The sequence below is a fragment of the Mus pahari genome, chromosome 20 (genome assembly GCF_900095145.1).
Source record: "Mus pahari chromosome 20, PAHARI_EIJ_v1.1, whole genome shotgun sequence".
Lineage (NCBI taxonomy): Eukaryota > Metazoa > Chordata > Mammalia > Rodentia > Muridae > Mus > Mus pahari.
Genome location: NC_034609.1, coordinates 6284519 through 6302236, shown reverse-complemented (window position 1 = coordinate 6302236; position 17718 = coordinate 6284519). Strand labels below are relative to the sequence as shown.

The following is a 17718-nucleotide window of genomic DNA, read 5'->3' as shown; positions in this document are numbered from 1 at the left end:
TTTTATATATATATATAAAAATCTAAGTGAAATTGCCAAGTAATGGGGGATATTGAGCACCAACTTAGTACCTCTTGTCACTAAATAAAGCTCCCTGTACTGGGATAGTATCATATGTAATTGAAACATTGACTGAATGAGTCCTTAATGTATCCAAATAATGCAGGCTTTTGCCAAGACTATAGGTTGCTTGCCACAAACTGACAGCAAAGTACATTGCTGAACACAACACTTACACATCTCATTCAACATAAACAAGTAGAGAAGATGTCTATGTTGAGCCTTCACCATAATTTTAGAATCTTTGGTACAGATAGGTAATCTGCATGCTACCAATAAAAAGAAGAGCCAATCCAGTCACAAACTCTTTGATTTACACTGTGGAGATGAATGGGAGGGGAGATATGGAGAAACTAGGAGTAGTGGAGAGAGAAGAAACATAATTGGCATACAGTATTTGAGAAATAAAATCCATTTTCAACCACAGGTGAAAAGAAAAGGATTTATCTAAACTAAATTAAACATTTAATTTTCTTTTATTAGTTAAAGAAATATCCTTTCAAAGCCTTAAGTTATTATCAAATGTTAGATTAGCAGTGTTGTCCTTTTTCCTTATATTCAGTAAGAATCTCTTTCTCTTGGGCCAGATGTTGTAGCTTTAATGAGAGAGTGTTAACTTGCATGAAATGCAGAAGGCATTCAGCACTGCCAAAAATCAGCCAGTTTTCCATACTGAGCCAAAACACATTTCTGAAATGTTCTTCTGGTGATTATGAACATTCTTTACTACCCAGCTGAGATGCTGAGCTCTTAAGCCCCTGGGTACCTTCCCTGCTCAGGAGATGCTCGGATACATGCTTCTACACCAATCCAGTTTCCTGGGTAGCTTCTTACTCCAAAGCAGGGATGGACAGTGCCACAGTCTTTCTACCTCTTCAGATCTTGGATTCATCACTTCTTTGATACATGAGAAGTAAACAAATTTTCTGCTCTTCTGGGTTCTAACTTCAAAAGAAATTTGGAATCCAATACAACATACCAAGATTTAAACTGAGGAAAACAAAAGTTTCCATTTTTTTTTCTTGAAGCAGATAGCCAGATATAAAAAACAAAACCTAATGTATTGTTGCTCACTAAATCTTCTAACTGACCCGAAGATACTTAAACTTAGATAACTTGTTTTCTAATAAAGATTAGAAGTCTTAAGTTGTTGATCATGGGAAATAAAAACCCCTAAGAAGGAAGTGGTTAGTTAGTGAGGTTCAGTCTCAGTCTAGCAATTTTAAGACTTGTAAGGTCAAAGTGTAGAAGCCACTTTAGCAATAGTGTAGAAAGATGTGGTGTTCCTCTAGTAGAGTGCTCTACTAACATGGCAAAGGCGTGGGTAGGATCTCTAGGACCAACTAGAGAGGAGTAGTAAGTATGAACTTACTCATTTCCTCCTAAATTTTTATATTTGGTGTGGTGTGGTGTGGTGTGGTGTGGTGTGGTGTGGTGTGGTGTGGTGTGCGTGTGCATGTGCGTGTGATGTGGTGTGGTGTGATGTGCGTGTGTGTGTGCATGTGCGTGTGCATGTGCGTGTGATGTGGTGTGGTGTGGTGTGGTGTGATGTGGTGTGGTGTGGTGTGATGTGGTGTGGTGTGGTGTGATGTGGTGTGGTGTGGTGTGGTGTGATGTGATGTGGTGTGCGTGTGCATGTGCGTGTGATGTGGCGTGGTGTGGTGTGATGTGGTGTGGTGTGGTGTGGTGTGGCGTGCGTGTGCGTAGGCATGTGCATGTGCATGTATGTGTGTGTGCATATGGATATTCCTGTGTGTTTGGTCACATGGAGGTCAGAGGAGAATTTGCAGATTCTGTTCTCAGTTCCGTGGCTCTTAGGGATCAATCTCAGACTTGGGGTCAAGTCCCTTTACACACTGAACTTTCTAACTAGCTCAAAGATATTTAAAATGTGATAATGTTTTCTAATAAAGATTAAAACTCAAGTCATTGATCATGTGAAATATAAACCTACAAGCTATTGATCAACATTATTTTATTTAAACTCTGATTTCCTTTCCATCAATAAGCGGAAGTGTCAAATGAAGTGGCCAGCAGAAGTTTGATCCTTCTGATTATCACTCCAGGTGTGGATTTTGTTCTGTGGTTGAAAACCCACAGATGCATGCTAAATATTTCAATACTTATTTCAATATTCTTATTTCAAATAAGAGCTGCCCTACCTAAAACTAGGCAAAGCTTGTACAATCATCAGTGAAGGCACATGCGGACTTCTAGCTGGCCCCAGGTACACTTACTAAGCAGTATTTATTTCTTCCATTATCTGGGTAGTACCATGTTTTGTAATAGTTAACTATGAAAGTTTAGTCACTTAAGTTCTTTACTCAAGAATCTAATTTGGTGTGTAAAGGAAACTTGCAGGTGGAGAAGGAATCTGCCTAATGAAATCCTTCAAAACCCAGTGAAACACACACACACACACACACACACACACACACACACACACCGAATATCACCTGAAGAGCACTTAGTCACCCTGTGTATGTGCATCCAATAGAGAGACGAGGGGTGAGTCAGACTGAGCATTTCCTGGCCAATGTTGCGTATTTCCAATAGTTCAATTGAGGGACAAGAAACATGAGGCTGAGATTATGTATTATAATTCTAAAGGAGGAATAGGATCTCTGAAAAGTAGCTGTCTATATCTTGTCATAACGCATTTATGATACTCAACTGGTCCATGGCAGGTACCACACATATCTGGACCAGTGCTGGATACCTCCGTAATGAAGTGCAGAAAGGGCTTTCATGAAACTGTATGTGAGATACATAAAGACTAAAGACAATCAGGAGAGAATGATAACTATAAGCACTTAACACAGCTTGGACAACATAAATCAGTGATCCAAAAGGAAAGATCCTCTTCCCAAGATCATGTAAATAAAAATAAACTGCTTCACACAAGTTCCTCTGGGATGTTCAGCAGCTGCCCATTTCCAGTCATCATTGGGTCTCTGCGTGGAATCAGACTTGTTTTGTGACTTCTCACATTCTCTCTGTGAATACTGCATCATCTTTGACCTGCTGACATTTCACCAGCTCACTGGAAGTCTTTTATACATCACAGAGAAACTGCTTTCCTTGCCTCCTTTTAGAATTAAATTATTTATGATATGGTGGCTTGTGATACTGTGTTTTGTTAATATAAGATATCTATTAACTTTTAACTTTTTATACCATATCTATGTATAAGGAAATCATTGCCATTTATTTAGTGAGTAAGGGAACATGTAAATAGAATTTATAAAATAAGGTAATGTTTTTGAAAAACACTGCACACCATTGTTATGTGGACAATGCAGATTCAGTCAAATCAGCATGAGTATGATACTTTCCTAAAAACCTCCCAACTTCTCCTTAGAGAAGAAGGCACCTCTGAGCTAAAACTGTTAAGTCACATTTCAATCAAAAATACAACTAGGTCATCCCCCTGAACATAAGCCAATAGGTACATGATTAGGACTGGGAAGTTAAGGAAGATGCACATCCTCTTCCTCCAAATATTTAAAGCTGGCTCGGGAGAGGACCTGTACTTTATCTCATGTGGTCTAGTGCATAGAAAACCCTAGAACAAAAAGCTCTCTAAGACACAAAGCAGCAATCCTTCTGATGGCATTAGTCTCTGCATCCTTTTCATAGTGAGAAAAAATAAAAGAGATAGTTAAATATTAGAAGAAAAATGATATGACAATACATGGGTGTTAATAAAGAAGTAATTTTAAATTAAAATATTCAAGAGCCTATGTAGAAATTTTGATGACTATATGAAATATGATGGGAAAATTACACATTAAAACTAAACTACAGTCATGACTAATATAGGGAAACAAAAGATATCATTATATCAGGGAAAGCACATAGACTTTGCTTAAAGTTCAATCAGCCTTATCAACTATGAGATAATACTGAATAAACATGAAATTTTAGCTCTTCAAACTGGGCAAGTTTCCTGGACAGTGGTTAAATATCATCAATCTCATGAACTGGCTCGTGTTAACACCTTGATTTCCAATCTATAGAAAGTCGAGCAGAGTAACAAGACAAAGAGACTCTCAAGGGAGTGTATAGGTTGAACATTGTCTGAGAATGAATCTCAACAGTCTACAACTTTCTTTCAAGAAGTATTTTTAAAACAAGCTTTTTCAATTAACCAAAAGGAAGAAGTCAGTTGGAGTTTCTAGGAGATCTATAGTGATCTTCGGTCAAAATTCACATGAAAAGGCCTAGCCAAATGATTCCCAGTGATAGTGGGAGTTAAAGACAGACAGAAACCTGGAACTTTCTTGCCATCAAGGGTAACGTGATTGGTGAGTTCAATCATATCCTATCTCCCACTTTTCACTGTAACTCTTCCAACACACTTCTACCTCCATACACACCCCCAACTTCATATCCTCTTTTATTTATAAAGAACCCACCCCAGGCTGGTGAGATGGCTCAGTGGGTAAGAGCACCCGACTGCTCTTCTGAAGGTCCAGAGTTCAAATCCCAGCAACCACATGGTGGCTCATAACCATCCATAACAGGATCTGACTCCCTCTTCTGGAGTGTCTGAAGATAGCTACAAGGTACTTACATATAATAGATAAATAAATAAATAAATAAATAAATAAATAAATAAATATTATATACATCAAAAAAAAAAAAAAAAAAACCCATCCCATCCAATTTGTATAGCCTATATACTTCTGAATATGGGGAATTCCACCAAAGTGGGTTTGACCTATCAGGGGCCACAGATAACAACAGCACTTGACAATTATATTTTTAAAAAAGGCTAGTTATCACAGGTTATTGTAACTAAAAGAAAGAATTTTAGAGGCCATGAATTATCCCCTATTATTATAGGTTAGGAATGCACAAAAATTATTGTTTGGAAATCTAATAATAGAAGCTAGATTTTTAAAGACTATTATGCTTATGTTCTGTACCTAAAATACTGTCTCATTATTATCATCTCAATCATCATCATCATCATTATCATCATTATCATCATTATCATGATCACTTTGATCATCATCATCATCATGATCATCATCATCATCATTTCTTTGTTGTTCCAATGTTGGAAAAGTGGACTAATATTCCCAACTCCACACATAAGACAGGAGGAAAAATATCCAAAACAAGGATGATTTCTCTTGCAAACTAAGATCCTCCCAAGTTATTGAGATACACAGGCTTGTGGAGGTGATAAAATGAGCAACATCAAGGGGACCATGCCTCAAAAATCCAAATAGTTCTAAAAGATCTCAGAAAGTAGAGTTTTGCTGTAGAATGGAGGGCTAGTAATCAGTACTACAGCCTCAAAATATTACTGGATTCTGTTCCATGTAGTTCGTAATTGTAGGTGGGGAAGATGGCATTGTGGATCACTCTGCTCTGCTGGTGAAGTCTATCCAGCTCATGAGGGCCACTTGTTGACCATGCACTTGGAAAAATCTGATAAGAAACTTAAGCTCTGTCATGGTCGAGATATTTACATCTGAGTCATGTGTATACATTTCAAACCAAGATATATGGTCTGTTTTGTTTTTTTGTGTTGTGTTGTTTTGCTTTTCTTTGTTTTATAGAAATCTAGATCAGTAGGACATCATTGTCCTAAAGAGACACATTCAAGATGTTTTCAGAAATTTGACTGCAAAGCAATGAACTATTTTAAGTAGACTAATGGAAACACCAGGAGGATAGTGGCAAAACCCTGCTGGGACTGGACTAAATGTTGATGTAGTGAAAAGATACCTGTGAAAGATTATCAAGGTTTAGAAGGTGACAAGAAATAAAACATAAATATGAGAGGTGAGTGTAGAAATTTTTTTGCTATTTATAAATTTTAGGAGTTTCTATATAAGAAAAACTCTTAGAAAGCAGTTTTAGAAAGGTTTGCTGTTCTGCTAAAGAAAATAGTGTCTGTGTTATAGGAAGCAGAGAAAATGGGACCAATTGAAAAAACAAGAGAAGTACCTAATCTTGTTCTGAGCCAGTCCACAGTGTGAGAGAACAGCAGGGGATAAGTATGAGAGGCCCATTTCTCTGCTTTGAAGAACCGTGAGGATTAACAAAACATTTACTCTGACCCTGAAATGTTGAAAAATACTTTAGGGCTGAAAGATGTAAAGAAGGACATGAGAACCTTACTGTGAACTGTAAGCATGATGCAGTCTAGAATCAGCCGGGAGAAGGGCTTCTGACATCTGCATGGGACTGTGTTTGCAGATGTGAGGGGACCTGTCCACTGTGGGCAGCACCATCTCCCAGGCTTGGGGTGATTGAGGACATAAGAAGGAGAATTTAGTTGAATACTACCATAGTGTCTTAGTTAGGTTTTCATTGCTGTGAAAAGACACCATGTTCAAAGCAGCACTCATAAAGGACAACATTTCACTGGGGCTGGTTTACAGTTTCAGGTGTTCAATCCATTATCATCATACTAGCAAACATGGCAGCATTCAGGCAGTCATGGGGCTGAAAAATGAGCTGAGAGTTCTACATTTGAAGGCCACTTGGAGAAGACTGACTCCATGTGGTTAGGAGGAGGGTCTCATTGCACACCCCCACAGTGACATATTTCCTCCAACAAGGCCACACCTCCTAAGGCTATCACTCCCTGGGCCAAGCATATTCAAACCACCACACATAGGTTATTCTTTCACTCTCTGTTCCTGACCTTGGGTGAACTACCTTGACTCTGATGGACTGTATCCTTGAGTTGAGAGCCAAGTAAACCATTTCTCATTAAAGTAGTTTTATTGGGGATTTTACTACCAAAACAGGAAATGAAGCTAGGGAAGAAGCACAGAAAAATAACTATCAAGCCTTCAAGCTTCAAGAGCTCCCTTCACATGGGTGGACAGACTCAGAATCCAAAAGAAGTAGAATCAGAAATCTTAATTTCCTTTGGCTTTATCTTTGACCTTAACATTTCTCCTTTGTTAGGATTGTTCAAATATTTAAAAAATTAATTTAATGACATTATATCATTAGGTCATAATTGAATACATTCCCAAGTATCATATTAAGCATCTGGATATTCACAATATGGATGAGAATAAAGTAAATGAGGTTCTGGCATAAGATCCACCAAGGGCTCTAAAGCATATTAATACATGATTCTTAAATACCCCAGTGTCCTATAGAGGAATGTGATCCCATGTAGGGATCTGTGACAATGGGAATATAATGTAGTATGTTCTTTTAAAGTATTCCATTAGCTATTGAGCACTGCAATGTACCTGGTGTGATGAACAGTAGGATTGTGGCACTGTTGATGACCAGGAAATTTTAGGTAGATACTTAGATATTTTCTCCCCATCAAATAGAATAAAGACTGATGACAGTTACTGCTATTGTGAAGTAGATGCTAGAAATAAGGTGACATGCTTGCAGAACTCAATACTTCTTCTGAATTAGTTAAAAAGGTGTGTGTGTAGGATCAAGGTGTCTTTGGGCTACTTATTGGAAACCTTGGGAATGTGGACCTTGGTGATGGAGTACTTGGTTAAGGACCAGAGTCTGTTGTGCATCATGAAAGCAGTAAAAGTATCTGAAAACATTTCCTTTCCTGTGGTACCTGCTGATCTTAGCTCTGTGTCATAAGAATACTTAAATTTTAAACCGGCTTAGGAAATCCTGCATAGCTAGACAGACTCCTGAAATCCTGGCCCCTGGAGGCAGAGGCCAAGTGTAGAAAACAGCACTTGAAACAGTCTCGAGATTCAATAGAGGGCAGCCACATAAGATGTTCACATTTTATCAGAACCTATTGAAATACATCCTGGTAATACACATATACACATCTCACAAAACTATCCAACTTTGAAAAGCTAGGAAACCTTGTGTGTAGTCTGCAATTAAGAAGGGAAGTTACAAGGTACAGTCACCATTTCTTGTTGCTCTCTTTAGTAGGAAATCGCTAGATTTAAAAGGGTCATAATTCACTAATACTTCCTCTTTGAGTATTTGGTAAAATTCCATTTTACCAACAGATTGATTGAAATAACATGAAATAAAATATTCATAAGTGAAGAATTAGTAATCAACAAGTTTTCTGTTCTGACATTATGAAAACAACTACTGTTACAGGTCCTGAATTTAGCTAGTGATTAGTATTGATTTCTGTTTTGGAAACGGACACTCAAGAATGTAAAAGCTGAAGATACTAGAATAGTACTTTGTCATCTGGGGCACAGAGGCAAACACCTGATCATCACCAACCAATCTTTGTTCCACACGGATTTAGTAGATTCCTCCATTCCTTTATGTGGGAAGATAACAGCCTTCATTGAAAGCACACAGCAATAAATATTTTAACCTGACATCAAATGAGATATGAAGTTACTTTGATGAAGGAGTCTTTGATCTTAGGCTAGAAACCTCAGAGAAGAGAACCAAGCCCCAAGAATCCAAGCGTGTTCCCAGGCTTCAGTTAAGCATTTTTCAGGATCACTTTACTGAAGCAGAAATGTTCTTATACAAACAAACAAAATAAATGAATGATCAAATGAACTTTAGAGATTCAGCTTTTAGACTGAGCATCTGCATTTCCAAACAACAGAAACAATACTCATTTAACTGGTTTCCAAATCTGAATTTACATAAACATCTCAGAGATCAATGTTTCTTGGTTAGTCACAAAGAAAAATTAGTCAGATAACAGTTAAGTCTTCCTTCCTTCTTTCCTTCCTTCTTTCCTTCTTTCCTTCCTTCTTTCCTTCTTTCCTTCTTTCCTTCCTTCCTTCCTTCCTTGTGTCTTTTCCTTTTTTTTTCATTTTTATTAGATATTTTCTTCATTTACTTTTCAAATGCTATCCAGAAAGTCCCCTATACCCCCCACCCTGCCCTGCTCCCCTACCCACCCACTCCCACTTCTTGACCCTGGCATTCCCCTGTACTGGGGCATATAAAGATTGCAAGACTATAACCAGTACCCCCAGAGCTCGTGTCTCTAGCTGCATATGTAGCAGAAGATGGCCTAGTTGGCCATCATTGGGAAGAGAGGCCCCTTGGTCCTTTCTCTTTTCTGCCTGCTCACACACAGCTTTGCATAGCCATTCTCATTCTTAGTTTATACTTGTGAGTTCTTGGTATTTGTGAATTCCACTGTGACACTTTCCATTTGCTAGCTATACCGCATAGTGCTGTTTGCCCATCCCTATAAATATATTTGTGAATATATGAATGCAAGTCTACTGGCTCTGTTTATTAGCAGAATTGCTGATCACAGAATAAACACATGTACACTTGAATATTTATTGTGAAATATGTTTCCAAAGCAGGTTTCTAATTTGCATTTCCACCATGGCTATGGGAAAGTTTGCATTCACATACATTTAATGAGCTCCAAGTCTTAATGTTCCCGCTTCTCTGAATTTTTTTTTCTTACCCCACTTTTAATTGGAATATTGTTTTCCTATTGTTTTACATAAGCCTTCAATGAAGTAAAGATAGCACCTCTGTTATTTGTAAAGCAAATGCATGACTGTGGCTTTTTGTTGAGTGTGTGTGTGTGTGTGTGTGTGTGTGTTTGTGTGTTTATGCTATGTCAAACAGATATGACTTTGAAGGACTCCTGCTTCCACCTCATTAAATTAGATAACTGTGCTAATCTTATTATAGAATGTAAATGTCTTATCAACAGCCTTACCTGTCAGTACTCAATATTATCATATGAAACATCACTTAATTGTAGTATTGATTAAAAATAATACTACCAAGCTGGGCAGTGGTGGCTCACGCCTTTAATCCCAGCACTTGGGAGCCAGAGGCAGGTGGATTTCTGAGTTCTAGACCAGCCTGGTCTACATAGTGAGTTCCAGGATAGCCAGGGCTACACAGAGAAACCCTGTCTCCGAAAACCAAAATAAAATAAAATAAATGAAATATAAATAATAATAATAATACCAAGAACAAACCCCTACCCTCACTCTATGTGGACACAGGTGAGAAAAATAGAAAACAGTTTTTTAAAAAAGAAAAATCAAAGAGGAAAAAATCCAAGATCTTTGTACATAGGGTTTTAAAGAACAGAATCAGAGCAGCCCAGATCTGATTAGCTGTTGGGAGGGACTTATGGGAAGGGGTGGCTCAGTTTTTTCTCATACTGCTCTGAGGCATGAAAAGCCAGAGGCAGATACCTGTGTGATCGCTCGAGCTGTGCAGACAGCCCTTCTGAAGCTGTTCTGCTTACCCAGTACTTCATTAACTGCCTCATGCTGCTACTACAGCTCTAACTTCCTGAAGTTACTGTACCAGATGAAGCCAACCTCTGCAACTATACCTGTGCTACAAATGCGTAATGTCAAGCCACTGGGAAATCCAGTCAAATGAGTCCTCAGCCCAAAATGTTCATGTAGCTGGAAAATACTAACATGTTCAAAAGAAACAAAACTGTGTATGGTAGTGATGAAGACCTCAGACCTGCAGAAGATTATGAGTTCTGAAGCTTACAAAGAAAGCGATAAATCCTTACAACATTTCAATGTGAATATTCCAACGTGTTTAATTCTTTAACTCTGAGTGTAATTATGGCACATGTTCGGTTGCCTGTAAACAGCTCTACCCTAAAATGTAAATTCTCTGTGTGTGTTTAATTTCAGTTACTGATTTTTCAAAATTATCCAGAGACAATGATATTGCCCAGGAGTTGTCCCATTTTTCCCTGAGAATATCACCAATTCAGTCGTTGCACAGAAAGCCTGAATCATTCTTGGCACAGTGCCAAAGGCAAGTATGCAGCAGCTCAAGGGCTATCAATACATGTCTCCCCACTACTCACCTGACGTTTAGGGAAATGAAAATACATTCGAAGAATGATTAAATGGATGCTGACTGGCAGCATCTATTTGGTGAAGAAAATTGGAAAGGTAATTACAATGGAAAACAAACAAATGAAACTCCAGTCAAGGTGCATATTAAGCGCCCCCAATTTACGTGTTCTATCCTCGGCTTCAAGGAAACCTGTCATGCTGCTGTTGCCAGATCATTGTATTTTGTAATGTGTGTGTGTGTGTGTGTGTGTGTGTGTGTGTGTGTGTGTGTGTGTGTATTAATTTTGCAAGGTTTATTCCCTAAAGGAAAATAAAGCAATGCTCACAAATGCCACGCTAAGTGATACATAACTACAGCTCAGATGTGTCAGCCTCCCCTGATGACATCGTTCTTATGAAGGCAAAAGCTACTTCCTGCAGAGAAAAGTGAGGCAAAGCATGCCAAATGTTGCTCTTTTAACAATAAGGACTGCTGTGATTCTGAGGGACCATAAACTTTCACTGTAAAGGACCTACACACTTAGAAAGTGTTACTCAAAGAGAAATTTAGAAGACAAGCTCCAGAATTCACTATTTGAATACTAAAGACATGGTATGAGTTGGAATCATTAGACAAAGAGGTAAATTTAGTGAATCAAAATATTTAACATCTGGTTTTAAAAGAGGATTGCAATTGTCCATATTGCCAAAAAGCATTTTCAGAAGTTATTTGGTAGGACTTTCTTGAACCTTGAAAAGACTGATGATCAGGATCTTTGAAGCTGGATAAGACATAAAAAATTCCATTGCTTCTGTGATCTAACTTGGATCCTCAAGAATAAAGGAAAAGATGCTGGGGAGATAGGTTGGCGGTTAAGAATGGGCACTGATTTTGCAGAAAACCCAAGACTAGTTCTCAGTAGCCAGGTCAGATGTATCCAACCAACCAGCAATCCTAGCTATGAGCAGATCCAGTGCCTCTGGCCACACACACACACACACACACACACACACGCACACGCACACGCACACACACACGCACACACACGCGCGTGCACCACATGCACTCACTGCATGCCCGTACACACATCAAATAAGTAAGTAATAAATAAATGTAACTTTAAAATTTTAAACAATTTACTGCTATCTGGGAAGATTGTGTTATGTATGCCTTCATATTTGACATAATTCATGATCATTTTTAAAAAACAGTGCCTAACTTCTCAGTTTACAACGGGAAAAAGTTGAACTTCCAGGAGCGGCAACTAGAGAGTGCAAGAGCTGCTTTCACAGTTCCAGACTCTCACAGTTCCTTCTCTCTGCCTCACCAGGGCATCTGCAGCTGTCCCTCAAAAAACCCCTCTGTGTGTTTTTCCAATGAGGTAAAATAAACCTCAATGATAATAAGTCACAACAACAAAACTACACAACACAATATAATAGCACATTGTAGGTGACTAGTTGCCAGAATAAGAAGAATGTTAGAGGGAGAGAATCATCCAAAGAAATAATTTGAAGAACGGCAATTGTATTTGAACTTCAGTTCAATGAACACAAGCATAGCCAAATAACTTCACTCTAGACTACTGATTTCATTACAGGGAGTGGACACTCATCATCAAGGTCCAAAATGATGTGCTGACACACCAATTACTTCAGAAACTCAAGAATGAAATATAGAGTGATGTTAGAAGCTGTGAGAAAAAGATAGGAGATTTGATAAAAAAAAATACAGTAAAACTGATGCAGACATAGTAGAAATTCTAAGAAGAACATAAAGCACAGATCAAAGAAAATTAGAAATTAGACCACAAGAGAAGAAAGGAGAAATAATTGAGTCCAAAACCTTACCTAGAAACTTCATAAACAGTAGTCATTTTACTGTCTAAAGCAATAACAAACATTAAAATAAATTGAAAAAATACCACCTATAGCATTTATAAATATTACGAAAGGTAAAACAAAACACTCTGGTAAATAGAGAGATTTATGAAGACAGCCATATAATTGTGTTAAAATTATCAAACAATATCTGAACCAAATAGGTAAGAAATTGAGTGTGAAGAAGTGGTATCATAAAAATAATAATTTCCCCCTACTTATTATGTACATTAAACAGAATTGTAGATGGAATACTAAGAAGGCTTTAAGTAGAATTGGATCAAACAATTTGTTATTTACAAGAAATAGAGTAGCTGATCAATAATCAGTAAAAATCATGAAGTACAGGAACAGTGAGATCTTTGCAAACACAGGAGCAGTGCACTATTACACAACTGGTAGGTACATAGGTCAATGGAGTAGAGAGCCTGAACTTTCTAGATACATTCACACATATGTAGATGCATAAATATTTAGATAAGTAAAGAAGAAGTAGACTATTAAATAAATATGCTAGCATGCCTCTCTAAAAATAAAATGATTTATCCTTATCTAAAGTCACATGCAAATTACAAATGCTATCTAAATTATTCACTTACTTAAAACAAAAGACAGAATATATTGGAAAGGGCAAAATATCTAGTTAAAATAGGACTTTCATAACTACATACTTACATATTCACATACATATCCACATATGTGAATGGTGTAAACCTTACTGAAGCAAATTCTCAATAAGGAAACAATAACATTAAAACTATTTTTCAAAGCCAATGATAGAGCAAAAGTTTTCTAAAATACTACAAAAATATTAAAATTAATAAAATGTAAAAAGCAATAGAAATAAAGATCTAGGAAATCACAAATCATAGATAAAAAATATTAATTTTACCAATATTGCTAAAAAACAAACAAAACTCATTGAAATATCAGGCTTCAAAAATTAAGAAATTGTGGCAGAATCTATGAAAAAAGATAAACTAACACATTAAAAGAAATGTGATTGTGTCTGTCTACTTGGAAGCGAGGAATGCTAGCACTTTGTAGAACATTCCTTGGCATGCACTCATGAGCCCCAGCTCATCAGTAGTTACATACAGAAAACCCATTGGTTTTAAGTTCATCTTCACAAAAAAGAAACACAGAAACAAGCTCTGTTAAGCAAAAGCCCATATTCAGAGATGTGTCTACTGGTTGAAGACCTAGCACACAGCAGATCATTTACCAGTAAAAGTAATGAGTTAATGCTTCAGTACTTGAAAGAACAAACCTCAACACTCTACCATCAAATCAGACACAAATCAGAGACAAATATGTAAACATCACCATTCTGACAATTTAATAATTTCAAGCACACATGTGACAAACTAAAAATAGCATGAACATTTTGTCTTTATAGTATCATATGGAATGAAACATGGAAGTGTTACTTTAGCTAGCATCAAATTATTGTGCATATAAAAGTGGTCAAAATGATATTTTGTGTTGAAGATGGAAAACAGAGGCAAAAAAAATTAGACTTGTAAACTGTACAAAATACCCAAGTCCTACCATAACTAGAGGTAAAAGGCTCATTGTATTTTCTTGCTTTTCCAGTTCCAAAATGTATTCAAACATAAATGAAGCTTTTGAGAATAAAATATAACACTGTAATTACTGCTAAGCACAGTGTTTGGAACATAGGAAGAAAGCAAAACATACTAGCAATTAGTACAATCATCTTAGAGTAGTTACAGACCAACCAAATGTGGGTCCTAGTTAAAGAGAAGCAAAGATGGGCTCGTAGCAAGATGATCTTCAGGTTTAGCTGATGAAGAATTATCTTGCTACATTTAAATCCTATCTCCTGGGTTATGTTCAGACAGAATATTAAATTCTCTCATGATATTCAATGCCCCCACCAAACAAAAACAAAAATGCCAAACACCACCACCACCAAAAGGGTCTTTCACGTAATTTCAATGATTCCAAGTGAAATTGTCCTATGTCTACCTATATTGCTCATTTTACAAGTAATTCCTGCAGAATCTACTTTACAAGTTGTTTGCAGGCACAAACAACAAAAGGAGGTTGACCGACCTTTCTCATGCCATGTCCTCATTGTGTCTGCAGTAACATTAAGTGGTAAGTTACAGTCTGCACATACAGAAACTATTATTAGCTCAGTTGAAATGTGTGTAAAAGTTTGATTTTATGCTAGATACATCTAGTTCAAAATCCGACTTGATCTAAAGCAGCTTGTTGCCATTGGTGAATGTAAGCACTATGCAAGCAGTAAATATTGTGCACTTTTACATGTAGCAGAAGATTCTGCAAAGAGCTTCTCTCACCTTAAGAGTTTTGGATGAGGTCCTAAAATTGAGGACATCAAGTGACAAATGTTCACATCTTCTAAAAGGAGGTGCCAAACACTCTAGTGCAGGCCGGCTAAGATGTAAGATAAATCCATCCATGATCTTACAGCCGTCTTTGTCTCCTATCACCCGCTGTAGATGTAATGAATATAAAGGAGGTAAGGGAGCTTTTTAGAAAAGTGGCTAGTGTGGAAGAGGGAGTGTCAAGCATTTCATCTCCTCATTTCACACAGTGTTCAAGAGACATCCCATTACAGAAAGATCAGCTATTGGGCATTAGAAACAGTGCAATGTGCCCAGATGCAGGATACCAGGAAGAAAGATGTCTGAGTCCCTTTGCTTCTCTTCCTTAGCCTCATGCCAAAGCTGGGAGGGAAAAGAACAAGAAGGTACAGACATGAATCTTGCCAGTGCATATCTCCTCAGCCTTCGCTCTGGGGATTCCTGGCAAGTCAGGAACTGAATGCCTTAAACAGGGTTGAAAGTTATGTTGTGGTTTTAGTATGAGAAAATGACAGTCCTAATAACTCACCCCTGTTTTAGCATTATTTCTTCAAAAACTGAGATATTTTACCCAAGGGGCTAGAAGGGGAATTCCAGTCATTGGAGGACAGTGGCAAAAGAAAGGACAAACCTGCTTTCTGGCTATTCCAAACTGTCACCTAACATCTTCCTTCTTGGATCTGATGTTGCACACTATGCTCACTCTTGAATATTTTTTAATATTGTAGTCTTACGTTTCATGACCCTATGTCTATAGTGTTTCTCATCTTTTCTTCCCATGGCTTTTAAGTACAAGCAGCCACACAGCATCATAGCCTCAAGTGTGGTCTGTCCCCCGTGAAACAGTGAGTTACCTCAAGATGTTAATGATGTGTTGCTCTTCTTTCATCCCCAGAATTTACAACAATCTGTCACTTAAAACAAACCCTCAGCATTAGCTGAGTAAGTTGCTAGGACATGAACTGTTGAGTACACTAGACTCCAGGGCCAGCCAATACCTGCTGCGACCTACAACTCTGTGAGTTAGATCCAGGGAACAGCCATAGACAGAAGAATATATTTCACGTTTTCCTGAAGACTCACTCGAGGAGAGCCAAAATGCTGCCTGACCCAGAAAAACCGAGGTACAAGTAGTGTCCTGTCTGCGTGACAGTGTAAGGACTTGGGGGTGGGAGTTAAAGATACAGAAGCTACTCGAATCCTTGCCTGAAGTATTACAAATAAAGCTTACAATACTGTAACATGAATCCCAGTTTAGGAATTGTATGACAGTCCTTAGCTGAGAGCAGCAAATACTTAGAATTGGAGAGACTTGAGTTTCCCTTCCAAAAAAAAAAAAAGATGCAGACAGAGGTAGACACCATCGGACCAAGTAAAGCAGTGTAGGAGTGAACACCTGAAAATCTCACAGGCTTCCTGTGCTGAGAATGTGTGTTGGTTACAACACTGGTTGTAACCAGTGTTGTTGTTGTTGTCATAGTTGATGCTATTGTTGTTATTGTTTTTACTGGTACATCCAGTTTCAACCTAAGTTTATAAGCATATTTATAACCCAGGAAGTTCACAATGTCCCTCATTTGGACTAAGTTTGAAACAGAGGTTTCTCTTACTACATATCTGGACTATTATATTTACTCTAAAAACAAAAAACAAAAACAAAAAACAAGCAAAAAAAAAAAAGCCCTTACTATTCTTTAGCTACCACTTGGAAGTACAAATGTCCTCCCAAACTCTTTCTGGCTTTATCATCCAGTCTGTCCAATGATCTGGAGCCATTCCTCTGAAAGACACTGATGAAGAAACACAGGCACTTCATATCACAGTCTAGTAACCTAGCACTGAGCAACCGTGTCCCTAAAAGCCTCCAGCATTTTCACTAACTGCCCCCCATGTTTATGGAATCTCTGGGTTTTGTTTCAGTAGAGTTGAGGTCAATTTCTTTCCACTATCTCAATACCCCCAATTAAAGTCCACATGACCTACTTAACCCCATCTAGTGCAAACTTTCTTTGATGTCCTTCGAGTACGTCAAACTATAGCACAAGGGTGAGAAAAATTGTCATTAGGTTAAATAAACAAATATGCATGTGTATGTAGACATGCATGTATGTGTGTGCACACGCGTGCACGCGCACACACACACACATACTATGGGATTTCATGATATAATATATCCGCTGTTCCAAATGAAGATCAATTTTGCTTCCCAGAAAAGTGGCAAAGTCTGTGAGCCTTCTTGGTTATCACTACTAGGGGAAGAGCTCAGAGGATTTACTACTGGGATCTGATATGATACAAGCCAGGGATACTCAGAATTTTAGAGCTCTCAGAGAAGCCCCTTGCCCACAAAGCATCACAGCGTAACATTTTTATAATGGCATGGCAAGGGAGGCCCCTTTAAAGAATCTGGATCCTTTTCTATAAATACATAAATAAGATTCCCCAGAGCACTCTTTTCTGGGACTTAAACCAGTCAGAAAAACAAGGTTATGCCAAAAAGCCTGCAGCAAAGCAGACTCTGTGTCCTAGAATAACAGAGTCGTGTGTCCTAGGAGAAACATAGTACATATCTCATAAGAGAACCCCATTGGGAAATGGGAACAGAAGCAGTACAATTTGTCACATGTGACATGCTAACACCACATATATTTTTAAAAAGAAAAATAATCTATAAA

General features: G+C 37.8%; 1 protein-coding gene across 4 annotated transcripts in view; it reads right to left on the bottom strand.

Annotated features, from left to right (window-relative positions):
• Inpp4b (inositol polyphosphate-4-phosphatase type II B) overlaps positions 1–17718 on the bottom strand; it is a 751408-nt gene that overhangs the window by 391947 nt on the left and 341743 nt on the right. The gene's annotated exons all lie outside the window — the stretch shown is intronic.